Genomic DNA, 22,968 nt, shown 5'->3' with positions numbered 1-22,968 from the left:
GAGCTGCTCCAGGAGCGCTACAGCCTCCGGGGAGTCCCTTATGGCGGGTTCACCCACCACCCGCCAGTACAGGCCCTGGAGGGTGAAAAATCTCCCAGCCTTCTCCAGACTGGGCCGTGACTCAGGAACCACGGGGGGCGCTGCAGCCGTCACAGGAACCACGGGGGGCGCTGCAGCCATCACAGGAACCACGGGGGGCGCTGCAGCCGTCACAGGAACCACGGGGGGCGCTGCAGCCGTCACAGGAACCACGGGGGGCGCTGCCCGCTTCCGAAATTGCGGAACCCGCGGGATAGTGTCCTTAATGGACCTGGCCCCTTTAAGGGCCAGGCGCGTCCAGATGAAGGGAGAAGCTGGCTTGGGCAGCGAAGCAGTGGGCGGACGGTCTTCGGGCGTCCGCCTAGGCGAAGCGGCTGTGACGTCACCAGCGAACACCGCCGGGTGGAGAATCGGGCTGGGATTCTCCGTATGCGCAGCAGGGCAAGCGGCAGAGAGGTAGACGGCACCCAAACAGACCTCCTGCGCGTCTTCTGGTTTTCTGCCTCTCCGCTTTTTCCGCGTTGCTGCGGCTGTGCGGCCAGGCACCTCGGGAGCCGGCTTTCGTCGCCGGTCAGCATCCGGCCAGTACAGGCGGGGGTCGCAGAAAGCGAAATTTGCCGGGATCATCCTGGGAATCCCGGGTAGATCGTCCCTCAGCGAGTCCGCCGGCGAAGTACCTGGTGTTGCTTTAGTGAGTCCGGTCATTCTGTTACGGCGCGTGCCGCACGGAGCGGGGAATCAGGCGAACGGACGTCAGGGATCGGGGAATACGGGTTTTAATCACAGCACACAAAGCACATCACAACAACGTCAATGACCGGACTGGGGATACAAACAGGAACGCGGACTAAATACACTGAACTAATGACAACAATCCGAAACAGCTGTAAAACACTGGGATTCCACATGAGGTTAACGAGGGGGCGTGGCACACATTAGGATCGGACGGAGCGGGGCATGACAAGAGGACAAAGTTTTGCTCATATCTTTCATACTATACATGCTACTCTTTTAGGTTCCATTGTTCCTTAATGAGGACAGTTAGGGCTTTAAAATGACATCACATCTGGGGGTATTATTTTTACCTTCCCAGCCATTTATGTGAAACAAAAAATCAAAATTGAAAAACCTTTATTGCCCTGGATCTCAGGAGGATATAACAAAATATAATAATAGCCATGTTACTATATGACAGAATAAGCATTAAGGAATGTGGCCCGTTTTGAGGACATTGGTACTACCTAACAGGTGGGTGGCTGTCACAGGTGAGTAACTGTCCTGGGGGGTCACCATGCCTCCCCCTCTAGCCCACTGGCAGTGTGTGGGGGGGCCCAGCCTGCTGGTGCCCTTGGGGGACATGGGGTGACTCATTGGGCCTTTGCTGGATACAGAGATATCCTGGATAAATAATAACTAATACCCCCCCCCCCCAGGTTAATTTCCTTTTGATTCCTCCTTCTCTTCTCTCTCATTTATACCTCCCAATACATCTCTTTTACCTTTCTCAACACACAAAATCACATATACATTTGGTCCCCACAATGTAATATAAACCTAATCCAGACACAGACACACACACAGGGTAAAGTACAGTGTGTTCCTTCAGAGTTTACACATACTGCATATACTGCATGATAACACTTCATGATAGTATCATCACAGTACAGTGTCCTTGGGTACTTTGAAAGGCGCTTCAAATAAATTTTATGATTATTATTATTATTATTCATAAGTTATTTTCTTCCTCTTCCTTTCTCTTCCTTTCTCTCTTTTTCTTTTCAAATGAATTAAAAATCAATCCTAAAAAACATCGTTGTTTTATTCTCCAGTTTCAACTGGATATTCACTTGGGGACCACATGCTTGCATCTTTAAAGATTTGATAAGGAATGCCTGACTAATTATACAAATAAAGTCTAAATATAAAGCATAGGCATCTCCTATATTACACAAAGATTAATATATGATTTACTGTTTAGTATGACTTTTCTTTCTAATTGCATTTTTCACCCACAAATGGATCACCAAATTTGTCTCTGACTAATCTACACCTAGAAAGCTGAGGAAAACAATTTGTGTTCCTCTGGTTTAAGCCTCTCTGTTTCTTATTTCCTTGTACACTGCAGATCACGTGGTATAGTACAGGGAGCTAAGGACTGAATCAAAAGTGATCACAGACAATCTGTTTCACCACCAGAGGGCACCCAATCACAGTAAATGCCTGAGCTCTGAGTTACATAGATGGTCCACGTTTGGATCCAGAAATGTAACTCAGCATTTTTATTATTATTATTTTGAAATGCAATATGAGTGACATATTTGCTTATGTATTTTGCTTATTCTTTCTGGTAGAGGAAACATTTTAGGATGAAACAATAGGGTTCTATTATTCTAGCGTTCTAGGGTGCCATAGGCACAGGCTCCCTCTGACATCATATAGGCTGTGGGGGCGGCCATAGGCACAGGCTCCCTCTGACGTCATATAGGCTGTGGGGGCGGCCATAGGCACAGGCTGTCTGACATCATACGGGCTGTGGGGGGGCGGCCATAGGCACAGGCTCCCTCTGACGTCATATAGGCTATGGGGGTGGCCATAGGCACAGGCTGTCTGACATCATACGGGCTGTGGGGGGGGCGGCCATAGGCACAGGCTCCCTCTGACGTCATATAGGCTGTGGGGGCGGCCATAGGCACAGGCTCCCTCTGACGTCATATAGGCTGTGGGGGCGGCCATAGGCACAGGCTCCCTCTGACATCATACAGGCTGTGGGGGCGGCCATAGGCACAGGCTCCCTCTGACGTCATATAGGCTGTGGGGGCGGCCATAGGCACAGGCTCCCTCTGACGTCATATAGGCTGTGGGGGCGGCCATAGGCACAGGCTCCCTCTGACATCATACAGGCTGTGGGGGGGGGGGGCGGCCATAGGCACAGGCTGTCTGACATCATATAGGCTGTGGGGGCGGCCATAGGCACAGGCTCCCTCTGACGTCATATAGGCTATGGGGGTGGCCATAGGCACAGGCTGTCTGACATCATACGGGCTGTGGGGGGGCGGCCATAGGCACAGGCTGTCTGACATCATACGGGCTGTGGGGGGGCGGCCATAGGCACAGGCTGTCTGACATCATACGGGCTGTGGGGGGGCGACCATAGGCACAGGCTGTCTGACATCATACGGGCTGTGGGGGGGCGGCCATAGGCACAGGCTCCCTCTGACATCATATAGACTGTGGGGGCGGCCATAGGCACAGGCTCTGTCTGACATACGGGCGGTGGGGGCGGCCATAGGCACAGGCTGTCTGACATCATATAGGCTGTGGGGGCGGCCATAGGCACAGGCTCCCTCTGACATCATATAGGCTGTGGGGGCGGCCATAGGCACAGGCTGTCTGACATCATACGGGCTGTGGGGGGGGCGGCCATAGGCACAGGCTGTCTGACATCATACGGGCTGTGGGGGGGCGGCCATAGGCACAGGCTGTCTGACATCATACGGGCTGTGGGGGGGCGACCATAGGCACCGGCTACTGAGTGAGGGAGCTGGAAGGAGGAAGAGCTGCAATAGCTTTGGCCCCATATAACCAGTTGATTGGAAGGTCAGTTGTTCAAATCCCGTCACTGGCAAAGTGATATCACCATTGGGCCCTAGACTCCAATTGGTTGGGGTGACTCTGCCTAGTTTCTTGGCCCTTCAGGGCTAATATGTTGTGCGCAGTAACATCAGAATGTCTAATAATCCAAATGCAAATCTAATAGTCTGGCCATGGACAGCTACTCATGGGCTGCTGCCTAATAACATCCCAGATGTTCGTGGGAGGACTCAGGAGTGATGGAGGCTCCAAACTATTTATGTAGAGGTCCAATGGAGGGCAAAGAGGAGAAATGGAATTTGTAACCGACTTCTTTTTACGAAGTGCACAAAATTAAAACAGTATATTTTAAAAAGTTCACAATCATCAATGATGCCTGCAATTCTGGCAGGTACTAAAAAATTACAGTCACATCACTTACGGACGTTTGGGATAACTGAGCTTCACATTCTGTGCTCGACATCACTCAGTGTAACTGAGGTGGGGGGGGGGGGGGGGGGGGGGGGGCACATGCAAGGGCTCAATCTTTATTTCACAGGCGGCCGTGGGTGGGACACAAAAAACAGGATGTCCAAAGTAAAATCCAGGGGTGCAAGTTTAATCCGGAATTTAATAAGAAAAAAAAACAGTATGGCAATGCAAGACAGGGCTCAAAATTATAACGAAGGGGTCATACAAACACCAATGAAATACTAATTCATAGATAATATGTACATAGTGGCAGAATGAGCTTGCATGTTCTCACTGTGTCGTGCATGTTTGTCCCTGCCCTGTGCCCTGTGAAGGACTGGCATCCCGTCCAGGGTGTCCCTGCCCCGTGCCCTGTGATGGACTGGCATCCCGTCCAGGGTGTCCCTGCCCCGTGCCCTGTGAAGGACTGGCATCCCGTCCAGGGTGTCCCTGCCCCGTGCCCTGTGAAGGACTGGCATCCCGTCCAGGGTGTCCCTGCCCCGTGCCCTGTGAAGGACTGGCATCCCGTCCAGGGTGTCCCTGCCCCGTGCCCTGTGAAGGACTGGCATCCCGCCCAGGGTGTCCCTGCCCCGTGCCCTGTGATGGACTGGCATCCCGTCCAAGGTGTCCATGCCCCGTGCCCTGTGGTGGACTGGCATCCCGTCCAGGGTGCACCCCTGCCTTGTCATCCAGGCATTGGTGGTTAGTTTTGTAAGTTTTTGATTATAAATTTAGAATCAGTCTATAATCACACTGAATCAATTTTACAGTAAATATTCTTCGAGGCTGAGAATTTGACTCTTCTTAAATGAAGGACTCTAGAGAAGAATTTTTTAATATACATTTGGGGGAGAGGATGGTAAACCTGCTTGTCAGTGTGGTGTTGACATTCTGAGTTTGCTGTCAAAAGATTAGTCATCTTCCTAAGCTACAAAAAACGCTCTTAATCCAGAGCCCTGCATTAAGATACCACTGAAGGAACGTTTTCCTCTCTCTCTATCGCCCCCTGCTGAATAGCCCTGTGGTTTGACAGTCAAGCAAGCAGACAGATTTTGCCTTTGCACAATTTTACTTTCAGAGGTTTTCAGTGTTAAAATGAAGTAGCATTTTCTGGTTCTTCATACCAATTTAATTTTGGATCTTGATTCCTTAATGATTTCTTCTTTAGTCTAATTATCAAACCTGCCATTTAGTGAAAAGGCACAGTACAATCCCAATATTATTAGCATTAGAATTTAGGTTCATTATTGCTTTTTAAGCTACATACTGAATAAAGCTCTGGCCCTTTCCGTTGTACGGGATTCTAGTGATACACACTACAAATCGGTAACGTTTTTTTTCTGAGAGTGTACCTCCGGATTTTCTATCAAATTTTCCCCTCTTAGTTATTGTTTACCTGTCACACATCATTCTATGTAGTGCATGTATTGTCCATTGTTTCATCCTGTGTATAATCTATATTACAAATACATGTATTTATTTGTCATGGACGTGTCTGCGAACACACTGGAAACCACTTCGGAGGTTGGTGGAGACAGGCACAGGAGGCCCAGGACGTCCGCAGCCCCCGAAGAGCACGGAAGAGCCGGGGCCCCACGCCCTAACGACAGCCGCGCCCCCACCCCAGCTGAGGGATGAGGGAGGTCCCAGACGCAGCCCCTGCAGCCAAAAGGGCATGAGCCCCAGAGAACCAGAGGCAACAGGCAGTCGACCCTGTGAGGGGACGGCCGCTCCAGCACGAGCCAAGGCCAGGGCCCCTAGGACCCCAGGTGGCCAATGTTTACATTGCAGCTATTCATAATAAATCTGGCTTTTATATTTCCCTGTGAAGTTGCTGCATTTCAAATATGATCATATAAAATAGGAACGCTCCTATTTTGAATATATCAAAAATCCTATTGATACCGGTCTATAAGCACCCTCTTGACAGGTATGACCTTCTGCAATCAGAACAACCCATTCCAAAATAACTTAATCTGTCCGTTGCTATTCCATAACTGCTTATCCAGTATAAATTTATTTTGAACCTGGAACTTATCCCATGAAAAACAAGCAAAGAGAAAAATTAGTGAAACAGGGTTACCAACTCTCACACATCTGGTGTGACACTCACACTGTCAAACTGTCACACTCATGCAAGAAATCTTATGACAAATCCAAATCATTTCACTATAAACCTAAAAGTAGCTAAATCAAAAGCATTCGGGTAGTTTGCAAACCCTACAGACTACTTACAAGGTAATAAAACTGCTACATACATGTAAATGCTTGTGCGTGTGTGTGCAGGCTTGTCTCGAGTTGAAAATCTCACTCCAGCCAGCTGAAGTTGGCAACCCTGCACTTATTAGTTTAAATTCATGTTTTTAGACTGCAGGAAAACACATGGAACCTGGAAGAAACCAGTGGAAATGCAAACTCCACACACACACAGCCTAGGGTAGGATTTGCAGTGCTACCTGGAGAGCCAGCGGCATCTAATAGCACAAGTTTGAACTAAAATGGTGGCTTTAAGTATTTTTAAAATATTAAATATTTATTTATTCATTCGTTTGTTTTGTTTATTTATTTAAAATGTTGAAAATGCGTTTGCTCTTAAGCATATGACAACGTGCCAAACTGCATAAATCTCCCTTAAACTGAAGTGATCCCCTACATGTTAACCTTGGTCATAAGCTGCAGTATGAATAAAACTAAATATACATATCAGCTGGATGTGACAGCGAACAGGACATGATGTAACATGTGCCTGCTGTTCTGTTTGGTGAATACACACACTGAAAAGTCTGGACAGGAGCCAATGTTTGGGCAGCCAAAAAACACTTCACATGCCTGATTTCTCCCTAAAGTTTAAGCCACTGCTATTGCATTATCCCACAGACAGACATTATAGTGCTTGCATAGGTTTAGGAAGAGATTAAAACAGGCTGATTTGGAAATACTTTGCTTGAATCTTATGAGTATAAACAATGTTTTAGGTAAATAGATTTTATACAGACAATGACCGCAGTGTCCCTAGATCTGTTTCTAGAAAATGTTATTACTGCCATGCCCTGCCCCTCTCACTCTCTCCCTAGTGTGACTCTGAGGCAAACCTGTTGCTTGTTTCATCCTACCTCTCGTTTCAGCCCTCATGTTAATCACTCCAGCTGCTCCTCGTTCGCTCCCTCATCAGTGATGTTATAAAGTGCCTCACAGTCAGGTGCTCCCCAGTCCAGTCATAGATGTTGCCCCTATATTCTGTCCTGTGCTTCAGTCCCCCCATCCATGTCCCATCCTCACCCCCTTCTTCACCCAGGCGTGGCAATTATAATATTTTATATTGTTAGTTAAATTAATGTTTATTTTATTTTACCAATTTTGGTGAAAAGAGACATTTAACACAGGGGTTCAAATTTACTTCCTGCAACTATTTGCTCTTCATCAGAGAGCAATGGGAAGAAGTGCAAAAGGAATTTGGAGATATCATTTAACTTAGTTCTACATTTTGGATGCGTTCAGCCCCTCATTATATTTTCATTGACATTCCATGTTCCCACACATTCCCTGTTCTCTATGGTAGATCTCTTTCATTTATAATGTGCTTGGCAACGGAGCAAATGAAGTGTAATTCAAAAACAGCTTCAAAACCTTTCAGACTTTAATGTAATGTAACAAAGGGGATAGGCACAGTAGGCGAGAGTAATGAGGAAAATTCAGTTAGAAAGATGACTGATAATTTGCTTGAATATATTCACATGGTTAATTTTCAGTCAGATGATGTTGAATATGCCAACTTGGTCAAGAATATATCTAATTTTGCATCAAGCCATGCAACAACCACTCTTTATGTGGGGTGAACTGATATTTTCAACTTCCTGCCTAAGAAATACTTACTTGATCCACCTGTGTGATTAGCGTAATTTGCTTTCAGTCCTTCTCAAAGATTTTATACTGCATGGTGCTTGTCATGAGGTAATCAGTCTGCTCTCAGAAAATTTCCAGTTATATACTGTATGTAGTCTAGTGAATGGGCTGTGCACTGTTACAACCAAAGCCAATCAAAAATCATGAAAAATTATGCTTTGAATTTCCACCATGGAAACGTACAATTCCTAAGAGAGAGGAACGGTGTTCAGATATCAAACTTTGTTATAGTCGTCCACTGGGTTTTTTTATTGACTCTTTATTCACACATAAAACAGAATTTCCTATAGGTAATTGCTCTGACATTGACTTTTTCATGTTTCCATGTTGTGCTTCTTCAAAAGCAAAGTTTGTGTCCTGCAATTTAATCACAAATATTTACTATAATGCATCCAGGATACAACCAGATCCGTAGATCCACTAAAACCAAGGACAAACATTAATACATACCACAAAGGACATGTCAATATGAGTAATGGAAAAAAAACGAAAGACGGAATCAAGTCAAAGAAATCAATGACAAACATGACAGGAAGGCTTATCTTCCTCTTCCCATGCTGTTGGATCCGTTGTGTCTAACTTACAGAAATCTTGTTGGCTGGAAATACTTGCAGCAGGATTTAACAAGCTTAAGCTTTGGGCGATGTATCAAGCAAGAGCTGGTTTGACGTCCCCAAAACCGGCTCAAGAAAAAAATCCCCAACAGAAAACTCAATCGCTCAATCACTTGATTATTGCCTTAGCAGAATAGTAAACACCAAAATAAATTGATTTTGCAATGTCATTACTGATTGAATAACAGGTTATACCAGTGGCTGCATGGTACCTGGGCTATTCCGAACTTTACATCATGAGATGGATATGAGAAGTACGACCTTGCTGTGTTCTGTGTGGAAATAAAATCATGCGTCTTTTCCTCCCAAATGCCCACATTTACCCCAATGGTCTTAAAAATCCCCAATCAGAAATAAACTTTAGCAGCATGCTAGTTTTTCAGGAAACGCCTTATGAAAAGAAAAACATTGGATTCATGATTTCCCTTGCCCGGACGCGGGTCACCGGGGACTCCCCCTGGAGCCAGGCCTGGGGTTGGGGCTCGATGTTGAGCGCCTCGTGGCCAGGCCTGCACCCATGGGGCCTGGTCGGGCACAGCCCGAACAAGGCACGTGGGTCCCCCCTCCAATGGGATCACCACCTATAGGAGGGGTCATAGGGGTCGGATGCAGTACGAGTTGGGCAGTGGCCAAAGGCGTGGACCTTGGCGGTCCGATCCCCGGCTGCAGAAGCTAGCTCTAGGGACAATGTCACTTCTCTGACGGGGAAGGAGCCTGAGCTGGTGTGTGAGGTTGTGAAGTTCCGAGTAGATATAGTTGGACTCACCTCGACACACGGCATGGGCTCTGGAACCAGTCTCCTTGAGGGGGGTTGGACCCTCCTCCACTCTGGAGTTGCTCACGGGGAGAGGCGCCAAGCTGGGGTGGATATACTTATTGCCCCTTGGCTGGGTGCCTGTACATTGGGGTTTACTGCAGTGGACGAGAGGGTAGCCTCCCTTCGCCTTCGGGTGGGGGGATGAGTTCTGACTGTTGTTTGCGCTTATGCACCAAGCGGCAGTTCAGAGTACCCACCCTTTTTGCAGTCCTTGAAAGAGGTGTTGGAGAGCGCTCCCCCCGGGGACTCTCTTGTTCTGCTGGAGGATTTCAATGCTTACGTGGGCAATGACAGTGAGACCTGGAGTGGCGTGATTGGGAGGAACGCCCCCCCCCCCGATCTGAACCTGAGCGGTGTTTTGTTGTTGGACTTCTGTACTCATCACTGATTGTCCATAATGAACACCATGTTCAAGCATAATGGTGTCCATATGTGCACTTGGCACCAGGACACCCTAGGCCGCAGTTCAATGATCGACTTTGTAGTTGTGTCATCGGACTTGCGGCCCCATGTCTTGGACACTCGGGTGAAGAGAGGGGTAGAGCTGTCAACTGATCACTACCTGGTGGTGGGTTGGCTCTGCTGGTGGGGGTGGAAGCCGGCCTGGCCTGGCAGGCCCAAGTGTATAGTGAGGGTCTGCTGGGAACGTCTGGTGGAATCCCCTGTCAGGAGAAGCTTCAACTCCTACCTCCGGCAGAACTTCTCCCATGTTCCAGGGGAGGCAGGGGACATTGAGTCCGAATGGGCCATGTTCCCTGCCTCCATTGTGGCGGCGGCTGACCGGAGCTGTGGCCGTAAGGTGGTCGGTGCCTGTCGCGGTGTCCTATCAGGCCTTTTTGGCCTGTGGTACTCCAGAGGCAGCTGATGGGTACCGGCAGGCCAAGCAGAATGCAGCTTCAGCGGTTGCTGAGGCCAAAACTCGGGTGTGGGAGGAGTTTGGTGAGGTCATGGAAAACAACTTCCAGATGGCTTCGAGGAGATTCTGGTCCACCGTCTGCCGTCTCAGGGTGGGAAAGCGGTGCAGCATCAACACTGTTTATGGTGGGGACTGCTGACCTCAACTCGGGATATTTTGGGTCGGTGGAGGGAATACTTCACAGACCTCCTCAATCCCACTGACACGCCTTCCAATGAGGAAGCAGAGTCTGGGGACTTGGGGGTGGACTCCCCTATCTTTGGGGCGGAAGTTGCTAAGGTGGTTAAAAAGCTCCTCATTGGCCGGGCCCCGGGGGTGGATGAGATCCGCCCGGAGTTCCTCAAGGCTCTGGATGCTGTGGGGCTGTCGTGGTTGACATGCATCTGCAGCATCGCATGGACATCGGGGGCAGTGCCTCTGGACTGGCAGACCAGGGTGGTGGTCCCCCACTTTAAGAAAGGAGACTGGAGGGTGTGTTCCAACTATAGGGGGATCACACTCCTCAGCCTCCCTGGTAAGGTCTATTCGGGGGTTCTGGAGAGGAGGGTCCGTCGGATTGTCGAACCTCGGATTCAGGAGGAGCAGTGTGGTTTTCGCCCCGGCCGTGGAACAGTGGACCAGCTCTATACTCTCAGCAGGGTCTTGGAGGGTTCATGGGAGTTTGCCTAACCAGTCTACATGTGTTTTGTGGACTTGGAGAAGACATTCGACCGTGTCCCTCTGGAAATCCTGTGGGGAGTGCTCCGGGAGTATAGGGTGCTGGGCTTCCTTATAAGGGCTGTTCAGTCCTTGTATGACCGGTGTCAGAGCTTGGTCCGCATGGTCGGTAATACGTTGGACTCGTTTCCGGTGAGGGTTTGACTCCGCCAGGGCTGCCTTTTGTCACTGATTCTGTTCATAGCTTTTATGGACAGAATTTCTAGGCGCAGCCAGGGCGTTGAGGGTGTCCGGTTTGATGACATCAGGATTAGGTCTCTGCTTTTTGCAGATGATGTGGTTCTGTTGGCTTCATCTGACTGTGACATTCGGCTCTCACTGGGACAATTCGCAGCCGAGTGTGAAGCGGCTGGGATGAGAATCAGCACCTCCAAATCCGAGACCATGGTCCTCAGACGGAAAAGGGTGGAATGCTCTCTCTGGGTTGGGGAGGGGGTCCTTCCCTAAGTGGAGGAGTTTAAGTATCTTGGGGTCTTGTTCACGAGTGAGGGAAGGATGGAATGGGAGATCGACAGGCGGATCGGTGCGGCGTACGCAGTGATGCGGGCGCTGCATCGGTGTATCGTGGTGAAGAAGGAGCTGAGCCAAAAGGCAAAGCTCTCGATTTAAAAGTCAATCTACGTTCCTACCCTCACCTATGGTCATGAGCTATGGGTAGTGACTGAAAGAACTGGATCGCGAGTACAAGCGGCCAAAATGAGCTTACTCCTGGGAAAGCCTCGGGATTCCTCCAGAGGAGCTGGAAGAAGTGGCCAGGGAGAGGGAAGTCTGGGTTTCCCTGCTGAGACTGCTGCCCCCGCGACCCGACCTCGGATAAGTGGAAGAAAATGGATGGATGGATAGTTTTTAAGGATTTTTAGGGGATCCCCAAAGAGTTATTAGTCACTACAAATGGTGATTGTGATGTATTTAATTTGCATCAGTTACAGCAGAACCGGACTAAAAACATTTTGGCAGTAGCACTGTATACTCATTCTGAAGAGTGTACAGTTTCCCATGTACTCATTCATCAAGAGTATTGGGTTGGAATGCATTCATTTCCTTGGAAAGAGACCTAGAAATTTAAGCATTCTGACAGCCTTAAAATATGTCGTCATTGTATTAGCCAGTCAGTCCTGAGCCGAGCCTTATCTGCTACATCGGTCTTTCCCCTGTTTGCATATCCAGAGAGACCACACAGGACAGCTTCAATAGAGGCTACTTGCCTCTGTCTATGTATTTTTTTATTTTTTTTTGCTAAGAGGAAATGACATCATGAATCAATGTTTGTATTCAATCATATTTCAGCTTTCGTACCTCTTTAGCTGTCATGGGCCGTGTTCTTCGTTTCACTGCTGAGCATCACATTTTCTCAGTGGTACGGAGCCGGGATGCAGCGACGGCATCATCCTGGATGCCAGGAGAAGCAAGAAGAAGAAGTGATGACACGCCTGCTTCTGACCAACGAAAGCTTCCACCGAACATCAGTCTGTGCTGCTGAACATTGAGTTTTATTTAACTGGAGATATGCATTCTTCCCAAAAACAGTTTCCTTAAATCAGCCTAAAGGTTGAAGGATTTTAAAATACAAATTTAAAAACCTAATGGTGGCGTATAAATCTCCACGTCATTCACCTGAAGAGATGCCCGTGATTCTCTAGATATTCCACTTACATCTCCATCCACGAATTGCCACTGCACATTCATTAAAGAGAAATTCTGTTGTTTCACTGCTAAAAAAACTGATCAATACCCATTAACAGCTCTCCCAGAGCCTCTTCTAAATGAGATTATACAGCTAATGAACCACAGACAATGTAATGATCGGATGAGTCGCATCTGTTTAACTTAATTATTTCGAGCTGAAATTGGGGGACAAGACTGATGATGCATGTCTCTGACAGAAGCTCTTAGATATATAAATCTTACAAGAAGGTCTTAGATGCGTAAATCAGAAGACAAGATGTAGTCAGAAAGATCTCAAACCGGCTCTTTGCCAACAGTGACAATTATTACGAAAATCAGTGTGATTTTCTATGGGAATTTTATAGAGAGATATTACCCATGTTGCCCAAGCAAAAGCATTAAATCATCAATGATAAAAATAACAACTAACATCTTAAAATATGATACACAACCAACCCACAAACACTGTATTGACACATATTTACATGCTGTCTATAATAAACTAAGGACCCTAAATAAAACACTATAGCTGGGCATGTGTCACTATATATATATAAAAAAACAAATGTTTTCTAAATGTTTGTTTTTCCCTTAAATTGCCATTCCAGTGTCTATGTATTCCAATAATCACCAAGAAATACTTCAATCTAGTTTCGGAAAAGTAGATTACATAATTTAAGACCTAATGCATTCTTGAGATGCCCATTGTTAACAAACAGCTGCCACTTTCAGAACACACGCCCTCAGACTCCTTAAGCACGGTCACACTTTGAGACTGAAGCAGCCTGGTCTGTGATCCATAAGCCTAAAGAGCACAACCTCCTCACGGCACAGATTCATTCGTTTATCTTCCCTCTCCTGTTTTTGGCCAAGGGAACTAAATTAGCATAGGGCTCAGTTAGCTTGGCAGAAGAGTGACTAGTTACTTGGCCCCTTGGTGAAAGTTACCGGCTGGTTGACTCTTGGTTGGTTTTACTGAGACACATTCTTATAAAAATCCCAAGGTTAGAAAATAGGTGTGATTTGGGGTAGAAAAAAACACTTTGTCACTTGTAACCAAGAGTACAAAGCAAGCATGTTATACTGTATGTGTTACAGAGGGAACGATTGGGGAGCAACGACCAGATCTCATGGCTTTCTGTTTTTTGCCTGAGCTGGAGAGCATAATATCTGGTTTGTATATATTGTGCTCATTGTACCTGCCTTTCACATCCCAAGGATGCTAATTCAATCTCTGTACCTACCCTTCAGTCCTTGATCCTGTGCCTGTTATTGCTGTCCAGATGACTAAGCATGTTTCATCATTAGATGTGTTACGTTTTCTATGTTTAATTCCTTTTTTTTTTTTTTTTGATGTTTTTTTTCTGTTTAATAAGATGCCTTCTTTTTTACTTCACAGTGGCTCAGGAATTGATAAATACAGCACATTAACTTCCCATCTTTGCTTATCTAACAGCAGTTTTAAAGGCATGATGGGGCATCAGTTCATGAAGAGTGCAGAATCATAAAAGAGTAAGTCTGCCCCCTAGTGGCAAAATGCCTCTGCGCTTCCAAACGTTTCAGTGCGTCTTTGACAGTACCCAAGTATTGTCAACTATGAACAGATTAAATCGAAATGTCTTATGTTCTTGGTTCCATCATTCTAACTGGAAACAGGCAGGTACTTTATCACTCAAATTTCATAATAAAGTTACTGAAAAAAAATAGATTAAAAAACTTTTACACTGCCTGAGAACCTGGCCAATGCTGAAAATGAAGTAACATTACATAGGCCTGTACAGTATAAAATACAGATGACCGGTAAAATTGAAATTGCAATCAATATTCCTTGCCTCGCCTAAAAAAAATCACTTTTTTGTATGAATGAACAAATCCAGAAACAAACAAGCAAACAGATAGATTACAGGCCAATGCATTACAGAAGAAATGACTGAAAAAGGCATTTAGTTATAAAAGAAAAGGAAAAGCTACATTTCCCCAGCTAGGATTGAATTTAAAGTTAAACCTTCAGTTCCTCTCATGATGGAGGAGTGTGTTTTTGCCCTTGGACCCTTGAGTAAAGGCCCTTAACCAGAATCCCTCCAGGCATTGGCTGTCACGCCCAGCCCTTCCGGCCAGCCTTGCCCCCCAGGTCTCCACCCGGGGTTTATTAGCCTCATCACACGTCCCTGCCCCCCAGTTAATTACTCCCAGCTGTTGTGTGTTAGGTCCAGTGCTCCCTAGGCCTGTACTCACAAATCTGGTCATTATTGCTTGCCCGGTCCCCTGTGCTTGTGCTGCCCTCTTGAATAAACTGCCCCGCGTAGGATTTCACCTGCGAAAATACTGCATTGTGGGTCTGCCCTTCCCTGAGTATGTCACAGGTTGAGCCTGCTTTCTGTATTTAATTTGGATAACAGCATCTACTAAATGAATGTAAATTTGATAATGGAATCCAGGGCACAACCCTGGACTGGGGGCCATCCCATTGCAGGGTACATACACACACACCATTCACACCTAAGGACAATTTAGCGATGCCAATTAGCCTCAGCATGTTTTTGGGTCTTTGGGGGGAAACCAGAGTACCCGGAGGAAACCCCACAACGACACGGGGAGAACATGCAAACTCCACACACGTGACCCAGGCGGAGACTCGAACCCAGGTCCCAGAGATGTGACGCAACAGTGCTAACCACTGCACCAAATGTGGGAATGTGTAAATGTGGAATCTTAGACAGCATGGGGCATATGGCAGGGACATACCCTGGGATGGGTATCAGTGCATCCTGGGGCATGCACTCTCTGTGGACAATTTAAAGATGCCAGTGCACCCAACTACTTGACCTTGGTTGGCAGGACCTTCACACATAGGAGGTGGGATGCAAGCCTCCAGCAGGGTGACTGGTGAGGAGTTTTATCCTTTTAGCCGAACTACATGTTCATAGACAAGACCAAAAATCAGTCTGCTGTTAACAAGCACTATGCTTACTCCAGCACCACTGTGAGTCTAAGCAGAGCAGGCTTAGACTCGTAAAGCACTTAGCCATGCAAAAAGTGAATGTGCCATAGTTTACGGGATTTGTGCGTCACATCTGTGACGGTTATGAAGATGCTGACGACTGAGCTGCAGCTTTCTGCATAAGATCTGTAATAGAGCAGAGTGTTAAATCTTTCTACCGTCTTTTATTAGAATTAGCATAAAAGGCAGCTGGGATCCAAAGCAGATGTGACTAAGTTTCATGTGATTGTGACCCCTGGAGGCTGGTTAAAGTCTCAGTCAGAGAGAGTCTGGTGACGCCACTTCCATTTAGCGGGCTGGGAGAATGCCCAGTATCAGTGTCAGCCATGAATGAAGCCTCACTCTGGCACTGGGATAACTAACACAGGACAAAGGCCTTTGCATCAATTGGAAATCTGACCTCATTCACATTCCTTTGTCAACAAGAACATTCCTTTGTCAACAAGATGTTTAATTCCTTTATTTGATGCTTGTCTTTTCAGCAGAAGTTCCTCAAATGCAGCATCTACATTTACTGCAAAAGTGACTCATGTCTTCTTTTTAAGCCCGGTATAGATGTCTGGTTTCCTTCCAGCTATTTGATATTTGCAAATATCTGCTAATTCTAAATCCGCCATGAAGAGCTCAAATCAGCAAAAACATGGTGCACTTTATGCGGTGCACAATGAAGACTGATGATGCACCAGAACAGCGACTGACTCTAGGGGAGGGTTTATGAAGAAATTAAGCTCCTGTGCACTTTTTCCATAGATGATGGCAAGATGCTCCAAGTGATATGACTGTTTGAACAGCCGGCCGAAGTGGCACCGAGGAAGACTCGCGGTGATATGACTGTTTGAACAGCCGGCCGAAGTCTCAAGCTGTGGCACCGAGGAAGACTCGCGGTGTAAATTCAAACTTCTATGATGTGAAGATGGCATGTGGTTATGGAGCTTATGCTCTTCAGGGTCAGCTGGGTCAATAACTACATTGACATAAATTACAAAGAAATACAATGTTTCAAACAGTAGTGTGTTATCAGTGGAGATCTCTCCAAGGCTGTAAAATGGGTTGGTTATTGCTAGGATGGACGTGCTCTGACAGGCCTCTGGAGTGTCCCTGGACGAGAGGCTTCCTCTGGGAGCTCATCCACAGCATTGAATTTGCTTAATTTTGGTGGAATTTAATCATCCTTTCAATTTATAGCTGCACCTTTACAAGGATATACCATCGATGCCTCATCCCAGCAGATCCATTTCATTTTGTGACTAAGCAGTACTTGCACATAAGAAATGATTCATCTTCCAGTTGGGAAATTAAAGCAATACGTCATTACAATGTTAAGATGGATGTATGTAATGATTATGATAATCGCAACTATTACTAGGCTTTCTTAGATGAATTGACAGTTTCCAATTTATGATGTAATGCATCATACCCAAGGACAGATTTCATATGCACTTATACCAGTCTCTATAAAAAGAGGATACAGTATGTTGAGTATTATGACAGTGTACCTCTACCGGTTTGACAAAGAACTGTAATACTCCTCTTCATTATATACAGTATATGTCAAGTTTTAATCATTGAACGAGTCTTAGCAAGGTTGCTAATGTGGACCAATCAGCTGGTGCATCTGCTAGATACTTGTGTTACTTATTGATCAGTCATGCAGTTATGAATCTGACCTTTGGCTTCATTTACGAATCTCAGTATATTGCTCCTTTGGTGAAGAAGTTGAGAAAACTATTAGCAGATTCACTTAAATTTAGATTTTTTCTTTTAATGGTGACATTTTAATTTCGCTTGGTGTCATTTGAGGCATTCCTGTGCTGAAATATATTTGTATTACAAATACATTCAACTTAGCTGTTCTATAGTACGTTTTTACAGTAAGTGGGAAGTTGCAAATTTTCAAGTTCCAAGTTATCAATACATTGATAACTGTATATAGTAGTTGTCTAGGAGAAATAAATGAAACAGTTTTGAGATCTTTTCTTATTGTCTTATTGAATAACTGCCATTGTTAAATTTGGGGTTAAGTACATGCTTTTCAGCTGGTGTGTCCTGCTGTCCCATGGGGAAAAAAAAATTGGCAGGCATCTAAGAGCTAAAGCAGCCCTGTACGCGTGAGACCACAACTAGAGATTCAGAAGGAATATATATAGCTATGATTCACAAGAATAATAAAACATACAGCTAAATCAGCCATGAAAGGAATAAAAGACTATAAAAGCTGGAATTTGCATTAAAGTAATTTTTTAATGCTTGTATGTGATGTTTTCCAACCTTTTTGTACCATTAAAGATATTTACCGAAATTAATGTAAAAGGATGACATGTTAGTCATTAATGTTAATAGTTAATTATGGCATTTTTAAATTGATAGTGTGTAAGGCGGATATATAGAGCTGTTCAAAGCGTCACGCAGTGTGTGTGTTAGGAAATAAATTAACAGATTTTGCACTGGTTTTCTATCCAATAGGACTGATCATCATGCCGTCCATAAATCATTCCTGCTTTCTTGTTGAATAGCGGTGTAATCACTGCTCTGTCCTGCAGGATAATGAATGTGATAATGAGCACATTTCTGCAGCTCTAATTACGCTGAGGATATTCTAGGATGTAGGCGATGTATCTAAAATCCAAAATGAGCAAACATCCAACTGGGTCTAACACTGCAAAGTGCAGAGTAAATGCCATCCTTTGCATTTGTCACGTTACTTCTGGGGAAATTTCCGAAAGTATATAATTTTGGTGTGAAAGTACAGGATGCGCGTCCGTTATCTGCTTGGGTTCAACATCTGCCGGTTAACATACAAGCATTAAAATGATGTAATGCCTTCTAGATGTTCCACAGAAGAAATGACTTGTCCAGGTTGGTGCGAGAAGTTCCTCTTTTCGCTCGGGGAGGCGATGCAGAGAGGTGCGTGTGGCAGCTCTGACGTCCCACGGCTCTCCAGGAATGGAGTCGTCCTTCGTGATTTATGGACGCAGGTCATGGACGCTGGCAGCACCTTCATCAGCAGCGCCGTCGCAGCCTTGGCTTCTCGCGTCGTCCGACACCGGGCTGTCAGGCCGGTGCCGGGCTTTTTATCAGCAACATCCACAACTCACACAGCGTTTGAAACAAGAAAGACAAGCTATTATTGTGTAGACATATGGCAGCTAGTAGCCTTACTAATGATGCCTTAATGAAATAAAGTCAGATCTATGCTTCACTTAAACACAGTGGGATAGTAACCTTTAGAACTCATATTATGGCGAAAACTGAAAGTTAAATTAATTTCACACTGACCAGATGTTACAATAGTCATGCAAGAAATGGATATTTCTAAGTGTTAAGCATTGCTAGAGACCCATTAATGTTGCTAAGTAATGAATTATATAAGCCCTATACATTTTAATTATAGGTTAGCACACATATCCTGGCTCTCTGACATAACAATGCATAAAATGCATAATGCATGGAAATCATTAGCTTTAGTTGTGAGGTCAGATTCACTTCATTTTAATAAACATTGTTCCAAAACCTAGCAATGATACCATGTTCTGTCATGGGGGGCCTTAAAGGGGGTTACATATTCTTTACGCCACATTGATTTCATCCTTTCCATTGGAATTTAAACAACAAACAAAAAGCCTTGGAAAATTTCATTATCCTTTGAAGCCACATTTTCCATCTGGATAAGCAATTAAGGACTGGGAACCATTTTGCTTATTTCCCTCTAATAAATGTAGTAATTATAATGATCTTTACTGACATTTCTCCTTTTTACATGACTGCCTTTTGCTTATTATTGTGGAGCTGCAATGATCCGAGACAATCATCAACCATCAACAAGCAGCAACCTTAATGAAGTATTTAATAATTTCATAATTCATTATAAGTATATTTACAGTGTGAGTATATACACAGTTAAGGGCGGGACTGACCTTGCGCGTAACACAAGATACTGCAAAATTGTGTTTGTAAGATGAAGTGCGTTGAATTCTGCATGAATTTTGGGTGTTTGAACCCAACTCATGGGTGACAGTTACCCTGTACTGAGCTTTCTCGTTTTCAGTTTCTTTATGTTAATTGTTTAAAATTATCGTTACTTTATCGTTAGCTGGCAAGAACTCAAACAAAGGCAGTCCCCAGGTTAAGAACATCCGACTTAAGTCGTACTTCTGAACAGACTGCCATAAAGCCTATTATATTAAAAATTCGAGTTAAATACAGTGGTTTGTAATAATGAATGAACTCACTGTGCGAGGCTCATGAAAATATTGTGCAGCTTCAGCAATTCATCAGTTTGAGGTACACAAATAATAATAATAATAATAATACTTTTTCTGACTTACCTACAAATTTGACTTTGGGAATGAATCTTATTTGTAACTGCCTGTAGTTCAGTAGAGTTTTATTTTATGTGCATCACCAAAATAAATCAGAATTAGATGGAACTCAGATTAGTTTATGTCTCGATTTATGTAGCACATATGTGAATAATTTGTCAGGTAGAAGGCCGACCTGGAGTTTATTGTGGCCTCACACCTCCAGGCCTGGGGGTGTGATTAGGGGACTTCACCCCGTGTCAGTGTAGGATTCCTTTTACATTCGGTGTGACGTACAGAGGATTGTGTGCCCTGCGGGGGCTGCCGTCCCATCCAGGTGGTCTCCTGCCTTGTCATCCTTGGAAGCCATTCGCGTTTCCAATGACCTCATTTCTTGTGACAGTCACACCCCTGACACTCTTACTGCGCTTTGCCGGCAGATTGTTTTGTTTTTGCACTATTTTGTACTGTTTTGGGTCATCTGTACTAATTGTTGTTTTGCACTGTCTTGTGTAGTTTTGCACTGTCTTGAATGTTTTTGTAAGAAATGTGGCTGAACAAACAAACATTCATGTGCACTTTTTTATTTATTAGGTTCTTGCTTTGTTGGTGAGATGTGTAGCTCTTGTTCCAATACTGCTTACACTTGTAACTGTTCATTCACTGGAATCCCAACCTAGCTGCATTTATGCCTAATCAACACTCAACAGCACGTATATTTGTAACGTGATATTTGCATCTGCTAAATGAAATGACCATAAATCTTGAATCTTGAAAGGTGCAGGAGCGTCAGGACCCTGGACTAGATAAACAGATGTAGGACAGCGGATAAGAAGATGTGTGAGGTGGAAACTCTAAGACCATCTCTTTGGTTTTCTGGGCTAGCTGATAAACTGTGGCATATAATTACTTGTTTCCAGAGACAATGTAAGTGATTAATGCCTTATTAAAATGTAGAAATATGCTTATAGAATCTGCCGCAACAAAATTAATCTATCAGTTTTATTCTCAACAATAGGAAGTTAAAAATAATGACTAGTGCTCTGAATATTGATAAAAAGGTCATTATTGCGATGCGCATATAAAACAGGTCTCCTACCAGGTCATGTTTGCAACAGGGTAATGGCTGCTAGTTACATCAAGGGGTTAAATGTTGTGGGGAATAGAATGAGTATTAGGACAAATAAAAAATATGAAAACGTTCCCTGACTCGCTCCTCCAAAACACCCCAAAGTGGCTCAGTAATGTTCAGATCTGAGGACTGTGCAGGCCATGGGAGATGATTGATTTCACTTTCATGTTCCTCAAACCACTCTGTCTGCAGTCTTGCAGTTTGTATTGCTGCATTATCACCTGATACGCGGCACCACCTTCAGGGTACAATGCTTGAACCATTGAGTGAATATGGTCATCCAGAATAGTTTGGTTGTCCTTGGCAGTGATGTCTCCATGTAGAACAAATAGTGCACCCTGAATAATAAATATGAGGCTAACCTTACCGTGGTACAAACACCATCATCTACTCTCCAAATGATGGCTGTGCATTAGGAACAGTAACAATAGAGCTGATGCTGCAGTTGTTCATGAGAGACTGCAGTACACCTCTTGCTCTTTCTGCCGTATTCAAACTTTTGGCATCCCAGTGACACGCCCCCTTATCGCATGCCTTGTAGTGGAAGGCCCAGCAAAGTTGACCAAAGAAGTGCCTGTCTGTAATTTCACGTTCATTGTACATTTATCATTTTGTCATTCAATTTCATCTTAGTCTTTAATGTGCAGGCTGCAGTTCTTCAAAATATAGACTATACAGACATTCAGCGTAAAAACAGAAATTGTTTATCGTTTAGATACCAAAGAAAATTGAAAAAATATTTAATTTCTTTGTAGGCAGGTCTCATAGGTCACTCTGTTCACCGATGTTGATTTCATTAGCTTTCATTGTATATATTCATTGAATATATACCAGGTCATTGTGTGTGTGTGTGTCTGTGTGTGTATCCCACAATGTAATAAAAATTAGTTTTTTTGATGTAGTGGGGACCATTTTTCTGGTCCCCACAAAGTTGTGAATGCAATCAAAAAAGTAAAAATGGCAAAAGTCTCATATTTTGTTTGATTACTTATGGTTAAGGTTAGGGCTGGGTAGGGGTTAAGGTCGTCATGTTGGGATTAGAGTTTCCCCCATAGAAAGGAGAGTCCCCACAAAGATATAATTATAATTAAACCTATGGGGAGTGGGGGTGATGACCTGGGGATGGCTGATATCAGTTAGAATTCAGCATCCTGGTTACCTGGTGGAAAAAACTGTTCCAGAGCCTGCTGGTCCGGCTCTTGATGCGGTGGCACCATCTGCCTGATGGTACCAGGGTGAGCCGAGTGAGACTGGGGTCCCTGATGATTTTCGCAGCTTTCCTTCAGCACCAGCTGCCATTGGTGGCCTGCAGGGGGCGGTAGCAGGGTGAGCCTGAGGTGGCTGGGGTCCCTGATGATCTTCGCAGCTTTCCTTCAGCACCACCTGCCGTTGGTGACCTGCAGGGGGCGGTAGCAGGGTGAGCCGAGCGAGGCTGGGGTCCCTGATGATCTTCGCAGCTTTCCTTCAGCACCACCTGCCATTGGTGGCCTGCAGGGGGCGGTACCAGGGTGAGCCGAGTGAGGCTGGGGTCCCTGATGATCTTCGCATATTTCCTTCAGCACCACCTGCCGTTGGTGGCCTGCAGGGGGCGGTACCAGGGTGAGCCGAGTGAGGCTGGGGTCCCTGATGATTTTCGCAGCTTTCCTTCAGCACCACCTGCCGTTGGAGGCCTGCAGGGGGCAGTTGCAGGGTGAGCCGAGCGAGGCTGGGGTCCCTAATGATCTTTGCAGCTTTCCTTCAGCACCACCTGCCATTGGTGGCCTGCAGGGGGCGGTAGCAGGGTGAGCCTGAGGTGGCTGGGGTCCCTGGTGATATTCGCAGCTTT

This window comes from Paramormyrops kingsleyae, chromosome 12 (assembly GCF_048594095.1).
Source record: "Paramormyrops kingsleyae isolate MSU_618 chromosome 12, PKINGS_0.4, whole genome shotgun sequence".
Lineage (NCBI taxonomy): Eukaryota > Metazoa > Chordata > Actinopteri > Osteoglossiformes > Mormyridae > Paramormyrops > Paramormyrops kingsleyae.
Note: the sequence above shows the minus strand (reverse complement) of the source record.